Raw genomic sequence first — 16020 nt, 5'->3', positions numbered from 1 at the left:
TATTAAAAACATACTGAAACCTCTGCCAGAGAATAGATATCAACAGAATTCAGGTCTGTCTGACACTTTCTTTAAAAGAGGTGTCTTTTTTGATGTATTGAAAGGAGCTGGTTTGAAGGAGGAGGGTTCACCTCTTAACAATTCTTAGTAAGAGGCCAGAGTATCAATATTTCAATTTCCACATAGAAATTAAAGCCCCTGTTCTTCAAATGTTTCCTTTTTTTCGGTATAAAGAAAGAGGCAATTAAATTCTTACTACATAAGAGACTATTGGGACAAAGGAAATAGGGGGGAGAATCATTTATCTAAATTTCTATATTTGATAATGGAGTCTCCTCTTTTTCTCTGTGTCTCTGTCTCCATCTCTATCTCTCTTACATACACACAAACTTTATTTATTTTAGTTTTACTTTGAAAGTCATTTATATTACTATGTCATGGCCCAATTCTGCAAATTCACCTAGTTTCTAAAATTGTAACAAATTACTCTGTCTCTGAAATCGGCTTGAAGTAGGACATCCTGGCAAATCAGTGAAGTCCCACAGGCACAGTACCTAAGAAAAATAAGACAACTTGGACCATGGTTTAGCAGAAATTTTAATAAAAATTAAAAATATGATTCTGGACCCTGGGCTACTTCTTTGAAAGTCTAATATGTTATGACCACCCAAACTGGTGAGTCATCTCCAGAAACTCGAAGACAAAAAACAATTTAAAAATTTTATGTAACCTATGTAAACTGTATAAATAGGCCTCTGGTCTTCCAGTGACCCTCCAAAATATAAATTTCAGGAATGCTAAATGTTCCAGATATGGTAGAACACAAAGAAAACCAAATACACAAATATCCTCTTGAGAATATGCTTGTCTAGTCTCCTTCCTTGTCATAGGGGATGAATGTTCTATCCAAATAGGAAAAGTGAGACTTGGATTAAGTAGGAAGGGGTTAGACTAGGTAACTTTTAGAATTTGTTTTATCTGCATTAATAATTATTTATCGATATGTCAATTCATATGTCTTTCCCTATAAGTTGCTTCTTATGTAAAAATATACTTTCCCCTTTCTTCTGCTTAAATACATTCTCTGCTATAGCAACTGTTTCTTCTTCCAGGGACCAATCTAATTTCTGTCTCAATGCTTTGACTCTTGTTCTTGTTTGACTCTTGTTTGACTCTTGTTCTTCCCTCTACCTAGAATACTCCCTTTTACACACCCTCAGATTTCTAGCTCCTTTTTGTCATGCAGATATTAACTTAAACATCACTTCCTCTGACAGGTTTTCCCTTACTACCCTGTTTAAATCAGGCAGCCACTTATTATTGTCCATCTTAATACCTTGTTTGTTACTTCCATAGCACTCATCAGTATTCTTAATTACCTGAATATTCATTTGATTACTCAAATATTGACTGTTTCTCTCTGTAGACTATAACTTCCATGAATAGAGATGTCATGTTGGTCTTATCCACTGTTAAGAGTCCCATTGTCTGGCACAGTGCATGAATGAATGAACCCCAGTCAACTTGGAAGTAATAAACAGAAAGTTTCAGTTAAATATCTTTGCTCCTTTTTTAATTTTCCCTTTTCATCTGAGCTGGTTAAATTATTGGCTAGTGGTTGATTATGCTTGACAAGTAGTGTCTAGTACTTTGTGCATTACAATGTAATTTTTATCTTCATTCTTGCAATGTGTGTTTTCTTTTAATTTTTTGGTATTTTTCTCTATTGAATCTTATTCTGTTTATTTTTGACCACTTCTCTAATAGGATAATGTGATTAAAATTTGGAATCTAGCTCACAAAAATATTAAAATATCTTAGTTTAATTCCCCTTCATTTTTCAAATTTCTTTGTTTTATTGGGATCTTGATCTCTATCATTTATGTATACTTCTTTCAAAGAATCCCTCACCTCATCTTCCAGCTCAAAGTTATCAAGTCAGTTATTATAGCATCTATCTATACTTATGAGATTACATCAACAGTAAGTAAAAAACTAAAAAATTTTTTAGTAATTAGCCTGTTATTCAAGGTTTTTTTAAATTAGATTTCTTTGTTAAAGTAGGCATGTATCATTTTGTCTAATAATAAAAAGTAAGATCTTTCTATATTGGCTTGTTTGCCCGTTGTATAGTGGCCCTAAAAAGTTTTAATTAACGTGTAAATTTTGTCATACCTAAATAAAATAATGCACAAAACTGAATAATATTTTTTTTTATGCTAAGTTAAGGTTATATGTCATTCTACCTGGAGCAAAGTATTATCAAGCCTTAAAAACATGCTTAGCCAAATCCTGCCTGTTCAATATATTGTTCCTGGATTTGGGATGACTAACATATTTTCAAGAAGATTGTTCGTAATACAAAGTCTGATAAAGTCTTACTTTCCTGTTCATATTATTGTAATTTAGTTATGAATATATTCACACTCTTCCCTAGCATTTACTTTCCTTTACTACTCCATGCAGTTGAAACTAAAACACTATTTCAATTTATGTCTTACAGCTCAGGAGTTTTTTAAATCACAAAGTTGACCATACCATTGCTTTCAGTACTATTTATATTGAAGTTGTTGCTGTCTTTGTTGTAGAATGGAGGGCAACTGAGCAAGTTGAGAGAGCAACTTATCCAGTGACTTGTGGGTTATGTATTGTGATGTGGCTTCAAAGTCTTGTTTGGAGTTCATGCATTCCTGGGGGGCAGTATGAGAAGACTATTTATACATAAGAACAAAGACAATTCTGGGACCAAATATAAACAGTTTTCCAATTCTTCACTATTTCAAATTTCCTACATAATATCTTCTAGTCAGAGACATAGATCCTTATGTTTGCTCAAGTGTTTTATTTTGTAATTTTGATCGGAGGATTTACTGAAGACAACCCTCCAAAAGTCACAGGAAATAATAAAACACATAAAATAGTATTGGAAAGTCAAACATCACAATTTTACTCTGCATGTAACTATTTCTCCATTCTCTCATCTTCTTGTCTCTAGAGATGGTGAGCATAATGAAAGACGTTTTTTTTTTTCACATTCCTGTTTGTATCTCTGAAATTCCTACTCTGAGCCTTGGCCATAGTGAATACCCATTCAACACTTGTTGAAAAGAATTGAATTAAAACTCCTTCTGCTGTGAATGTCCAACTTTAAAAATGCATAGGATATTAAATAGTATGAAATTTCTAAAATGAAAACTCATTAAAGGCATTGAGGTGCTATAAAATATTAGGATATATACCCAGATTTTGTTGGATTTCCAGTCTAAACTGATTGTTTAGTAGAAATAGGCTTTCCCCTCCAGACAGCCTATTCAGAATAGGTACTCATTTCTGAAATAGCACCACTCTGGCAACCTGTGAGGTTAGATTCAGTGTCATGCAAGAGATCAACTGAGCCAGAAAGAAAGAGCCCACATCTCATAAAAACCTTTAACACAAATAAGCAGCAAAAATAGTTGCCAAAAAACGTAGCTAATAACATAGTGAATTTTTTACAGATGAATTGGCATTACAATTTTTGACATATTACTGTGAAGTTTTGCTTCTCCACTTGAGGTTGACGACTTTATTAATATAACCTCACAGGGGAAGATATTACATCACCTTCTACATGCGATCTGCACACAGTTGTTAAAGACCTTTAAATCTAATGTGAACTGACCTCTTGAACATTTGCTGTCACTGGCGGTTTCCAATTTCTTCTATATCAAATGGTGACCTTAACATTCTAACTCACAGATATAACTATTAGAATTGAGCTGACATGATAAATGACTATTCTTGCCCCTCTGATCATATTTTTATTTTTCACAGATTCAGTTAATCATTCGGTCTTTTCAGTTTGCCTTTTACTTCTGAATAATGGGCATTTCATTGTTAATTTGCATCCCCCATAAAAGAAAAAAAGTACTCAAATAATTTTATTAGCAAATATGATCTCTGTACTTTATGGTTTCATATTATTGATCAACTTCTTTGAATATTTTCAGAATTAACTGAGGAACAGTATGTGCAACTGTGTATACTCATGATTATCTAAAACTTTATCTTCCACATTTGCAAATGTCATCGTTTACCCTATTGCACACGATTCTACAGTTCTCACGATGATCTACAATTATTTTTAAAAGACTTTATTATTTAGGTGACCATCAAAATTTTCTCTAGCCTTGACTCTCCCCATAGGTTAGTTTCCACAGTTTATGCCCCCGTTGATATTTATCTTCCTGCCACCTGATACTAAATATGTCTGAACCCAAATTTAGCCTCTCCAGGCTCTGTTATTCCCAAACTGTCTGTCCTTGATTATCATCAATGGCAGAACAGTTCTGTCCCAGCTTATGAAAATAACAGATTGAGATTTATCCCTCAGTTATGCCCATGTAAATAATCTGTCCTACCTGAAGGATTATTTTTCATTTACCTAGATTTTAGCAATCCTAATCAATATTTAATGTTTAGTCAAAATATTCATCAATTGGCTTAACTGAATTTGTAGCCACATGCTTGCCTAAATCATGATATACAGCTGTAAGATGGTCAGATAAGAGACTTTTAATGTTAATGAGGATTTATTTAATGGACAATAATAGTTTCATTATTTAAACACTAAGAGGGTAAGTGCTACAGTCAGAAATTAAGCTATCTCCTGAATTATAAATCTGTTTCCATTTAGATGTCATCCTTAGAACATTTTATATCTAAAACAACTGTGACTGTTGTATGATCATTAAACTTTTACTGAAAGAGTTAAAGCATTTTCTAAGTGTCTGGTACACATCCAAAATTGCTTTATTTGGCTTGACAAACAGTCTAATACATGTTTAAGCTATTTTGAAAAGGATGGGAAAATATTATTAATAGCTGTTTTCTCTTGTGGGGTGTGGTGAATACTAATTTAGGGCAGGTGAAAGCAAAGCAATTTAACATTTCCCTTGTTAATTCCTTTGACCTACAAGTTTGGAGGTCTTTGCAATACCCTAGAGCTTTTCCCACAGGATAAAGTAATAGTTACTAAGACTTTGCCAAAAAGTTTTCTATTTTGCTGTTAACCTAACTTGTATCTTGTTAACCTAACTTGTATCTACCTGTATCTTGTTCAGGTATTTATTTTTTATATTATTCTTGCCTCCAAGAAGAGAAAAAAAGTATGTGTGTTGCTTATATATGTGTATAATATATAATATAATATTATATATGTATATATTTCTTTTCACATACATTGTATCTTGTCTAAAGTTGATACTGCACGAGGAATGATGCCTTCTAACTTGATCTTATATAATGGATCTATGTGTCTGATGAATTATGTGTGTATTGCCTTTATTTTAAACTGTATGGCCATTGGCTTTAACCTACCCATGTAGGTTACCTACCTCCACTATTGTGGCCATTCCCATTGTCTTCAATCTTTGTCAATCTTTACTCTTCAGCCAGTCTGAGAGAATAAATTCATGATGGTATACTTTTGAGGCAATCAAGTAAATGCCTACTAGAAATAATTTACTTGAAGTAAACAACTTGATTTCCTGTAAGGTCTCTCTGAGTCTTTTCATGTTCTGGGTTTCTGTGTGACTGTGTACTTTCACTATCCTGACCCAAAGCCAAATCAAAGCATCATCCAGTAAAAGGTGCTTAGCGCTGCGAGTCAGCCAACCTTGAGTGCTGCTTTAATTATACCATTACCTGACTCTGAGTATTCTGATAATCCCTGAAATTTCCTGGATTTCATTTTCCTTGTTGGTAACGTGAAGTGGTTGGTTTAAGTTATCTAACATTTCCTCCTATCCAAAAGCTCTGTGATTGAGAAAGTTCTAAACAGAATTGAGAAAAGGTAGTTTGACTCCCATGAATCCCATTTGCAGCTTTGTCTTTTTCCTCCTTCTGGAGGTGCCTGGTACACTCATGCTGCCAAGCCCTCCTCGACTCGTGAATTGCCTGCCTGACTCCCGACAAGTTTGAGCTGGTGACCTCTGAGCCTAGGCAATGTGTGCTTTGTCTTGAAATAATGCTGCTGACCTCCATGAGATGAAAGCAATATCCAGATATCTAGTTGTCCTTATTATCTTCTACTCCTTGAGCTCCTTCACCAGTTCAGGAGTGTTTTACAATAATACTAATATCCAGTAGTAGAGAAAACTGCCATTTTCATACAATTCAATGACAGTTTAAATTAGTATAATCTTTATAAATAGTAAATTGGTAATAAGTAACAAGAGGCTTTCCAATTTTTTTCATAATCTTTGACCCAGAAATTCAAAATTTAGGACTTTGCTTTAAAGAAATGTCAGGAGGGGCACATAAAGATATAAATATAGCACTATTCCCTATTGGGGGGGGAGATTGGAAACAACAGTAATGTCCAAAATATGATATTTGTTAAATTAATTATGATGACTCCTGTAATGGACTATTATGTAGCCATCAAAATCAAAAGAATAATAATATGTCAAAAATGTGACTGGTTAATATAAAGTACAAAAATGATACAAAACTATATAAGCAGTCTAATTTCTAATTGGGAAAATTATTGGAAAATAATTTCCAAAATTCTAATTTGAAAAACAAACAAAAATATATGGATTCCCACCATTCAAGACTATTCTTTATACATTTGTAAATCTTTCATATCTCTGCTAAAACCAAGTATTGCTTTATAATGTGAACAATAGCAAAAACAACAAACCAAAAACAATTCTTATTTTAAAGAACTTCTCTGTGTCAATGGCCAAATAGTAAGAAGAGACCAAAGATATATATATGTGTGTGTGCTGGGGGTGGGGGAGGTTGAACAAGGGGGCAGTGAAAACCGGAGATGTCAATTCACAGAGAGTTTGTGTACATATAAGTGTGAAAATCATACAGACACATGGAGCCTTCAAATATACTGTAGGTTCTGCCACTGAGCAGGGTTTCTCAATATCAGCGCTAATGATGTTTGGGGCAGATAATTATTTGGCCAGGGGTTCTCTGTACGTTATAAGATGTTTAGTAATGTATCTGGTCTCTATCCAATAGATACCAGTACAACCTCCCCCATCACCAATTTGTGACAAGCACAAAATGTCTCCAGTTGTTACCAGATTCCTCTTGGGCGGGGAGGGGTGCAATTTCAACCCTGCTTGAGAACCACTGCCCTAAATCTATATTCTCGTAGACTGTGTGTGTCTTTTTAATAACAAATCAGAGAGATTATTAGATTGTTTTCAATATTAAAAGCAGAGGAACCAGATAAAAATCACTATGAGGAAAACTGTCACATACTTTCAACTCCTAAGTATTTTTCTTTTAACGTTCTCAAGTATTGACACTGTCTCCTAAGACAGGGCTTCCTCATGCAGCATTTGGGGCTGGAGAGCTCAGAAGCACCTGATCCCAAAATAATATCCTCTTTCAGTCTCTAACATGTGACAATCAGGCAGTTTCAAGTACTATTTTTATATCTCTAGGTCCACCCCATCGCCAGTCCATGAGAAATGTAACTGCCACAGGTCGCGTATCTGGGTGAGAGCTGCTTAGCCCTTGTGTGGAAAGTGACATTACATAGAGGCATGTAAGCCATGCATCTTGGCCCTTAGCATCTGTAATATTAATGATAATAACAAAATCCACATTACCAAACAAGATAACTCTCTTTGATCTCTGGAAGTTCATTACAGACTAAATGGCATTACTTTTTATGATGAAAGGAGGTTTGATAATAAACAAGACCCACAAACTTTTGGTTTTGCACAGACAACATTGCCACACATGCCACCTCTCTTCCACACAGCAGAAGCAGAGTTCTGTCCCTCAAGAAACTCACAATATAATGGAAGATAGAGACATGCCCCAAGGTAATAGCAAAACATACAAACAAATAATGAGAATTAAGGAAATAACCAAAATTTAAAAAATAAATCATATAGTGAAATATGCTTGGGAGGCTGGAAGTCTATTTCAGCAATAGAATAAGGGTGTGGCTTTAAAACCACTTAAACTCTATTGATATCTATAACTTTAACAATGGTATATAATACTCATTCAATACCTTCATCACAGATTCAGATATTGTACTAGCCACATTTTGAAATAAGACTATGGGAGAATAAGAGTTTGTTTCAAGCCCTTCGAGCTGGGAAAACTTGTCATCATACAGGAATCCCTCAGGTAGCTGACATCCTTAGATTGGAGATATTCTACCCAAATCAAATTTCAATAAAGCATGACCTTTCAAGCAGAAACTTTTAAGGAAAGATTTTCTTTTCTGCTTTTATTTTCATATATTTCATATCTACACAAAAAAGTATGGAAAACAGTAAATCAAGCACCTTAAGAAATAAAGTATCCAAAATACCTTTGAAACTCCCTTCTGTTTCTTCCTGAACAAATACCTTTCTCTTCTTTGCCTCAGAGGTAACCACCATCCTGCTTGTGGTGTGTTCCTGAATAAACAGTGGCATTATTTTGTTTTTACCTTTACATAAATGTATATAACACTGCACATTCCTTCTGCAACCTGTTTCTTTGCTTTTGTTTTTGAACTCTGTTCTTGTTGATTCATGTTAACTGTTATGTGGTATTCCATTGTAGAATATTCTAAATGTATTTGTCCATTTTTCTCTTTATAATCATTTGTTCCATTTTTTTCTTACTTTTACATACAATGCAGTATGTATCTCAAAGAGCAGATACCAGAGTGAAATTATTAGATCACAAAGTTCGAAGAGTTTCAACTTTGCTAATTATTGCCAAAGTGCTTTCCAAAGTGGTTGTTTAGCTTATACTCTTACTAGAAAATATGAGAGTACTTTTGGTTTCAGGTTTTGGCCAGCTCCTCGGAATGATTTCTGCCAATCTCATGAGTATGACACAAGTCATTTACATTTCCCTAAATAGTAGTAACTTTGAAAATATTTAAACATTTATTGGCCTTTCAAGTTTCCTCATTTGTGAAATGACTTTCTGTCACTTGCCTATTTTCAATTGTGTTGTTTGCCTTTTTCTTATTAATTATTGGAGTTCTTTGGTGAAGATGTGTATCTTTTCACTTTTGTAGCTTGGGTTTTCACTATCTTTGTGGTCATTTGATGAAAAGATCTTAAATTTAATGTAGTCCAATTATCAATTGTACGGTAGGAAAAATAACTTTTCCTCTATCCTTCTAGGTTCTTGGCTGAGACTCCGCCCCCTGTAATAAGAGACAGTTTATCAGAAAAACAAATTTAGTAGGAGTTTAATAGTATGGTGTCAACTGAAAATGCACACACGCACACACACACACACACAATGTAAGAGCAGTGAGTTTCAGTTTTATTTAAGGACCTTACTGAGGGCTATAGCCAAGGAAACAGCCTCTTAGATAGCTCTAAGGAACTGCTTCAAAGAGGTAGGAGAGAAGCCATTATAGATAAATTATTATTTTATTATTATTATTTATTATTATTAATTATTATTTATTTATTATTTATTATTATTTTATTATTATTATTTTTTTGTCTGGGAAATACATGTAGTCAAGTATACATTTTGGTAAAAGATTACTGCTTACCATACACACACACACACACACACACACACACACACACACAAAACCAGATATCTCAAGTTAATGATTGTAATGCTTATCCATGTATGGGAAGATGAAGAATCTGAGGCCATTGAAATTCTTCCTTAGATATGCATCTCAACTACCTTGGGTCCCATATATCCAAAACAGAATGCTTCACCCTGATTTTTTGTCCTGAATTCCTTTCAGGGTGTACTGAAGGTCAGCGAATGCAATGGCTAGTGATTCTTATAGAACTGGATGGCAGGCAACATTGTTTGTTTTACAAGGTATACGTATCTTCTATACACATGGGAGAGACCCAGGAAGACTGAGTAACTCTCAAAAATGACCCAAACCACCACCTTAAGTAGCATTCCCAGCTAAAGACAAAAGAAGATGTTAGGGGCAGGAGCCAGTTATGGGAAGATATCAGGAAGAGCACAGTAAACAGGGTACGGTTGTTATGCAGGTTTATGTCATGGTCTTCTCCATTGATAAGGAGTTTCTAGAGATTTAGTCATCATCTTCCTGGTACAGAGGAAGAAGTCCTTACAAATGGAGATTTCCCTTATAAATGTAAATGTTTCTTACAAAAGTGTAACTTCTACATACTCAGTTTTCAGAGCTTTTCCTGTACCTGCTATTTCTTATAAATAATCAGCTTAAGCTAATCCTTATGCCCAAGAGACATATTTTGGGGTGGCAAATTTTGCCCTCTTTCACAGTCTTTTCTATTGTGGTTTGCACTCTTTTAATCTTGTTTAAGAAATTTGTTCCCTCTTTCCATGTGAAAGGGGGGCAGTACAGTGTAGTGGCTTACACAGAGAGTCAAGAGTCAGATTACCTGAATTCAAATCACAGCTCTTCTACTTAGGGTTCTGTGGCCTGGGACAAATTAATTAACCTGTTTTGTCTCAGTTTTCTCTGAAATGGGAATGATATTAATAGTACTTACTTCACTGGGTTGTTATGAGGACTAAGTGGGTTGGCATATATGAGATGCTTAGAATCACACTGGGCACATAATAAGAACTGAGTAAGTGTTTGCCATTATTTGCATTTTTATTCTACCTGACCTGACTTTTTGTAGGTTTTGACATAGAAAGCTAACAGATTTTTGATCTGTAGAGATAACCAATTATTAAAGCACTATTTATTGAATAACTCATCCTTTCTGCATTGTGTTTTCATGTTTCAAGTTAGTCTGTTCTGTAGCTCTCTTTTCTATTCCATTGGCCTATTTGTCTGCCTCTTTTTTAGTAACCTTTTGTAGCTTTAATGTGTCTTTCTTGCTAGTAGGATAAATCCTTCTACCTTGTTAGTCATCTTCAAATTATCTTACCTATTCTTAAACCTTTGCTCTTAAATATAGATTTAGAATAAATTTGTCAAATTCCATAAAATCTCCTTGGGTATTTTGATTGGAACTGCATTGAACTTATAGATTAATTTTGGTGGAATTTATATCTTCATGATGCCTCTGCACTACCAATAAGAGGATAAATTAAAACTCTCCAAAAACATGTTTCCTCATATAATTCACTTTCAGATATGATTCTTGCACGTATATGTCTAGCTGTCATATGATGATGCCTTAGCTATAAGAGAAGCTGAAAATATTAGTTCAGCCTTCTACTTTGAGGGCAGTTGAAGAGAAGATGGGCAGTCACATAATATGATGAAGATGCATTATATATTTAGCTCACTGTAGCATCTTTAAATGAGTATAGTTTTGTTTCTTCTTTTCAAAATCCTACAAATTTCATTTCTTTTTCCTCTCCAGCTGCTATTGTGGGAAGCTAGAAATATATTGAATAGAAACAGTGATAATAGATATTGTCTCATTCTTATTTTAAAGGGAATGATTCTTACATTTCACCATTAGGTATAATAATTTGGATTTTTATTAGATAATCTTTATTTGGTTAAGAGTTTCCTTTTATTTTAATTTTAATGGAATTTCTTTTTAGATCGAAAAAGGAGTATAACTTTATCAAAAATGTTCTGTACCTAATGAGATGATCTATTTTTAATTTTAATTTATTAATGCATTAAATCGTATGATTAGACTTTTCAATGATAAATAATTCTTCTTTGTACAAACAAAACTTTGTTTATGTGTATCCATATATATGCATACACTCAAATACATGCATACATGCATGATGTGTATCCATATAGAAGTACATAGAATATACATGATACTTTGCTAATGTTTTATTAAACATATTTTTTCATACTTGTTGGTAAAATTGTATATGATTTTACTCTCTTATGTCTTCTCTCTCTTTATCTTTGTCACTCTTGCAGAAGGATTGTCAATTTTACAGATCTTTTCAACAAACGATCTTTGTTTTATTGACATTCCTCATCATTTCACTGTTTTCAATGTCATTGACTTCTGCTCTTATTTTTATTCTTCTTTTCCATCTGTTCGCTTTGTGTTCATTTTGCTCTTGGATTTCTAGGTTCTTTAGGTGACACCTGAGATTAATGATTTAAAACTTTTCCCCATTTCTAGTGTATGCATGATTGTTCTCTGTGTAAATTTTTTTTTCTGTTTCCTTTTCCTGTCTTCCTGTGTATTACTAAGTTTAAACTTTTCTTTTAAAGTCCATTCTGATTTAGTTATAGTGTTTTTGAATGGATCTCTTTTTATATATAGCTTTTGGGGGTTGGGGTCATTGTAGATAGATGATAGATAATATCTATAGATTATATAATATATAATCACAATCTCTTGGTGTCATCATTTTATCAGTTTAAGTGCAGAAATCTTACCTCCCTTTACATCATTACCTCTCCCTTCTCTATAATATAATTGTACTATATATTTCCTGTATATTCATTTAGAACCACATCACACAATTTTATAATTTTTGCTTCAACAATCAAGCATAATTTAGAAAATCCAAGAGGAAAAAGAAATATTGTTTACCAGTATTTTTGCTTATTATATTTTTTTCTTCCTTCCTGATATTCCAAAACTAATTCTTTTATCATTTACTTTCTGTTTAGAGGACTTGTTTTATTAGCCATTCTTTTAGGGTATGTCTGCTGGTGACAAATTCTCTTAGTTTTCCTTTATACCTCAGAATGTTTTGATTTCCCCAATATTCCTGAAGGACATTTTTTAATGGGAACAGAATTGTGAGTTGGCAGTTCTTTTTTTTCAGCATGTAAAAAAGTTATGCCACTTCCTTCTGGCCTCTAAGGTGTCTGATGAGAAATGCACTGTTGTTCATATTATTTCTCCCATAGGGGGCAAAGTGTCATTTCTGTCTCACTGCTCTCAAGATTTTTCTTTGTCTTTATTTTTCAGAATTTGATGATGATGTGTCTTGGTGTGGATTTCTTTGAGTTTATCCTCTTAGAGATTTGTTCACTTTCTCGAGTCTGAAATTTTATGTCTCTTGACAAATTTGGGATGTTTTCAGCCATTATTTCGTCAAGTACTTTTAGCCCCTCCAGTGACACAAATGTTAGATCAATTGTTACAGTCACATGGGTTCTTGAGGCTCTGGTTTTTTGTTTGTTTCTTTGTTTTAGTCTATTTTCTCTCTGTTTTTCTAATGACATAACTTCTATTGTTCTAACTTCTTGTTCACTGACTATTTTCTTTCGCCTCCATTCTGTTTATGAGTTCATCCACTGAGTGTTTTATTTCAGTTATTTTTTTTAGTTCTAAAATTTCCATTTCTTTTTCTTTTTTACATCTTCTCTATCTCTGCCAAGACTATCAATTTCTCTGCTGAGACTTTTAATATTTTTTTCATTTTTTTCAAGTACACTCTTAATTGCTTTTGGAAACATTTTTATGATATCTGCCTATTTGTCAGGTAGGTTTGACATCTCTGTCATGTTGGTGTTGGCATTTATTGAGTGTGTTTTCTCATGTGGTTAGAGATATTCCTGGTTCTTCAATTGAAACATGAGTATTATGTTATGAAACTGAATGTTGTTTAAACATTGTTTAGGCTGGCTTCTCTGGCACTATTCCACAGGAGGAGCCGGGTACTGCCTCATCACTGCCAGGTGGTGGTAGAAATCTAGGTTCTTCACTTGGCTTCCATTGAGTACAAAGCCCGGAGGGGCCTCTCCTCATCACTGTTGGATTAGGGTGGAAGTTCTTGCTCCTCACTGTGACTCACTGATACCTCCCTGGCTGGGAGGGATAGGAGTGTCTCACTACTGTTCCCTATGGACCTCCACTGACACTGCAGAGGAGAGGAGGGACCTTGTTGCTTCTGGGCAGTGGTGAATGAACTCAGTCTCCACTAGATTTCCTTTGACAGCACCCCACTGAGGATGAGAGGGGCTGGCTCCTAGTCATTGCTACTAAAGTTGGAAATCCGGGCTCCTCACCCACGTGGTCTCCACTGACTCCACAGGGTGGGACCTCATCCCTGACAGAAATCATATTCCTGGTTACCTTCTTTGCTGTCTCTGACACCACATTAGTGGGGGGAAGGTTGGGACACCTCATTAAGGCCTGGCATGGGTGGAATTCCAGGATCCCTACATGGCCTTTGCTGGTGTAGATGGCAATGAGGCCACCATTTATTCTATGCTGTTTAGCTGGAGTAAAGCAGCTATTTTCTAAAAGTTTTCTCTGTTGCCAGGTTGCCCCTTACTTAGTCATTGGCTAGAGAGAGCAGGCTTTTGGGGGGGGGGGGGTTATTTTTGTCTGCATCCATTGGCATTTCCAGGTTGCCTGCCTCTTAAGCTCCAAATCTGGGCTATATGAGGTAATATTATACATATTAATATAATATGTAGTTTCCCCCAAATCATCTATTTCATTGACATTTTCAAAGTTATTAGCATAAGGATATACACTGAAATGTTTTTAATCTACATATCTGCAAATTCTTCACTTTTAATTTGTGTTCTTGTGCTTTCTTGAATTCAAGAAAAAATGTTGACCCCCCCAAGCCACACTGAAGGTGTAGAATATTGTTTTGAATTGATGTATATTATTACTCTTCTAGAACAATATTATAAGGAAAGTTAAATTTACAAATAATTAGGTAGTCCGAGATTGGGATATTATTCATGCCATTTTTTTTCCTATGGGACCATTAGCTGGCCATTAATTCTGCATGGGTCTCCTCTTGATCCTCTCAGATAGATATGATAATTTCTTTCCTACAGTGTTGAATTAAGGCTTAAATAAAATTAAATAAATAAATACTGGCAAATTAGTACAGTTTCCAGCTTCTAGGAGGTGCTTGATAAATGCTAGATTTTAGCTGTTTTAGGGAACGAAAAAGTTTTCCTCACCCTTCTTAGGGTCCCTGGCTGGATCTGAAAATTAAACTGACAAAGACATATTAACAGGAGAAAATCATGCAAATTAAATTAATATAAGTTTTACATGACACAAGAGCCTTCATAAAGAAATGAAGACCCAAAGAAACAGACCTTTGTATTTCTATGCCAAGTTTGATGACGAATGAATCGTTGTAGAGGAATATGATAGGTTAAGGAGTATAGGTAATTGCAGTAAACTGGGGAAACTTGGCAAGGCTCGTTTGTTAGGAGTCCACTTGGCGTCCCTTTGTTCTCTGAGATAAAGATGCTCCTTTCTTCTGATTATAGGGAAGGCATCTCTCACTTAAGGGTTTTATGACCTGTTTCAGGGAAGTAGGGCAAGGGTGGGGAGGAAGTCAAAGTGACCTTCCCGATTCTGCTGGATTTTCAAACTCCTTCAGCTTAGAATATTCAATATGCCAGGGTGCCATGTTTTGGGGTAGTGTGTCCTGCATCCCAGCACTATTTTAAAGTATAATGAGTGATTATATTGATGGTGATGTTCTTTATCTTTTCAAATTTATTAGTAAAATATTCTAATTTTAATTTATGCTCTCAGTAAATTTGTCTTGAATATTATATCATATTTCAATATAATGTTAATTAGTGAAAGGGAGCAGAATGTGCCACCCAAAATATGTCACTTTGGCATGTGGATTATTTTGAGCTGAGGGCTACCAAGACCCAGCAGACTCCTGAAAAACTCTATCCTCCCTCTTAACTGCCTAAAAGAATTTAAATAGGGAGCCTACACCAGAAAGAAAGCTATTACCACAGAGATAACATCTTTATCTGAAAGGCCTATCTGCATGGTGGGGCAAACTTCTGATTACCAAACATCTGCTCTTTGTCCTGTGAATCACCTTTCTCCCCTTTGAAGCCCCAGGTCCCTCCATATCTCATTCCTTTCTCCCCTTTGAAGCCCCAGGTCCCTCCATATCTCATTCCTTAGCTCAGGATGGTATATAAGCCTCAATTGCCTGCCTTGCCTTTGAGTCATATCTTTGGGGCTCCAGTATGTTCAAAATTAAAATTGTTTTTCTCCTGTTAATCTGCATTATGTCAATTTAATTTTTAATCCAGCCAAAGAAACTAAAAGGAAAGAAGGGAAAATGTTTCTGCCCCTGTTAGTAAGAAAGTTCTCCATAAAGTAATTTCTCAAAAAGAATGCAAGCCAA

This window comes from Globicephala melas, chromosome 9, assembly GCF_963455315.2.
Source record: "Globicephala melas chromosome 9, mGloMel1.2, whole genome shotgun sequence".
Taxonomy (NCBI): domain Eukaryota; kingdom Metazoa; phylum Chordata; class Mammalia; order Artiodactyla; family Delphinidae; genus Globicephala; species Globicephala melas.
Note: the sequence above shows the minus strand (reverse complement) of the source record.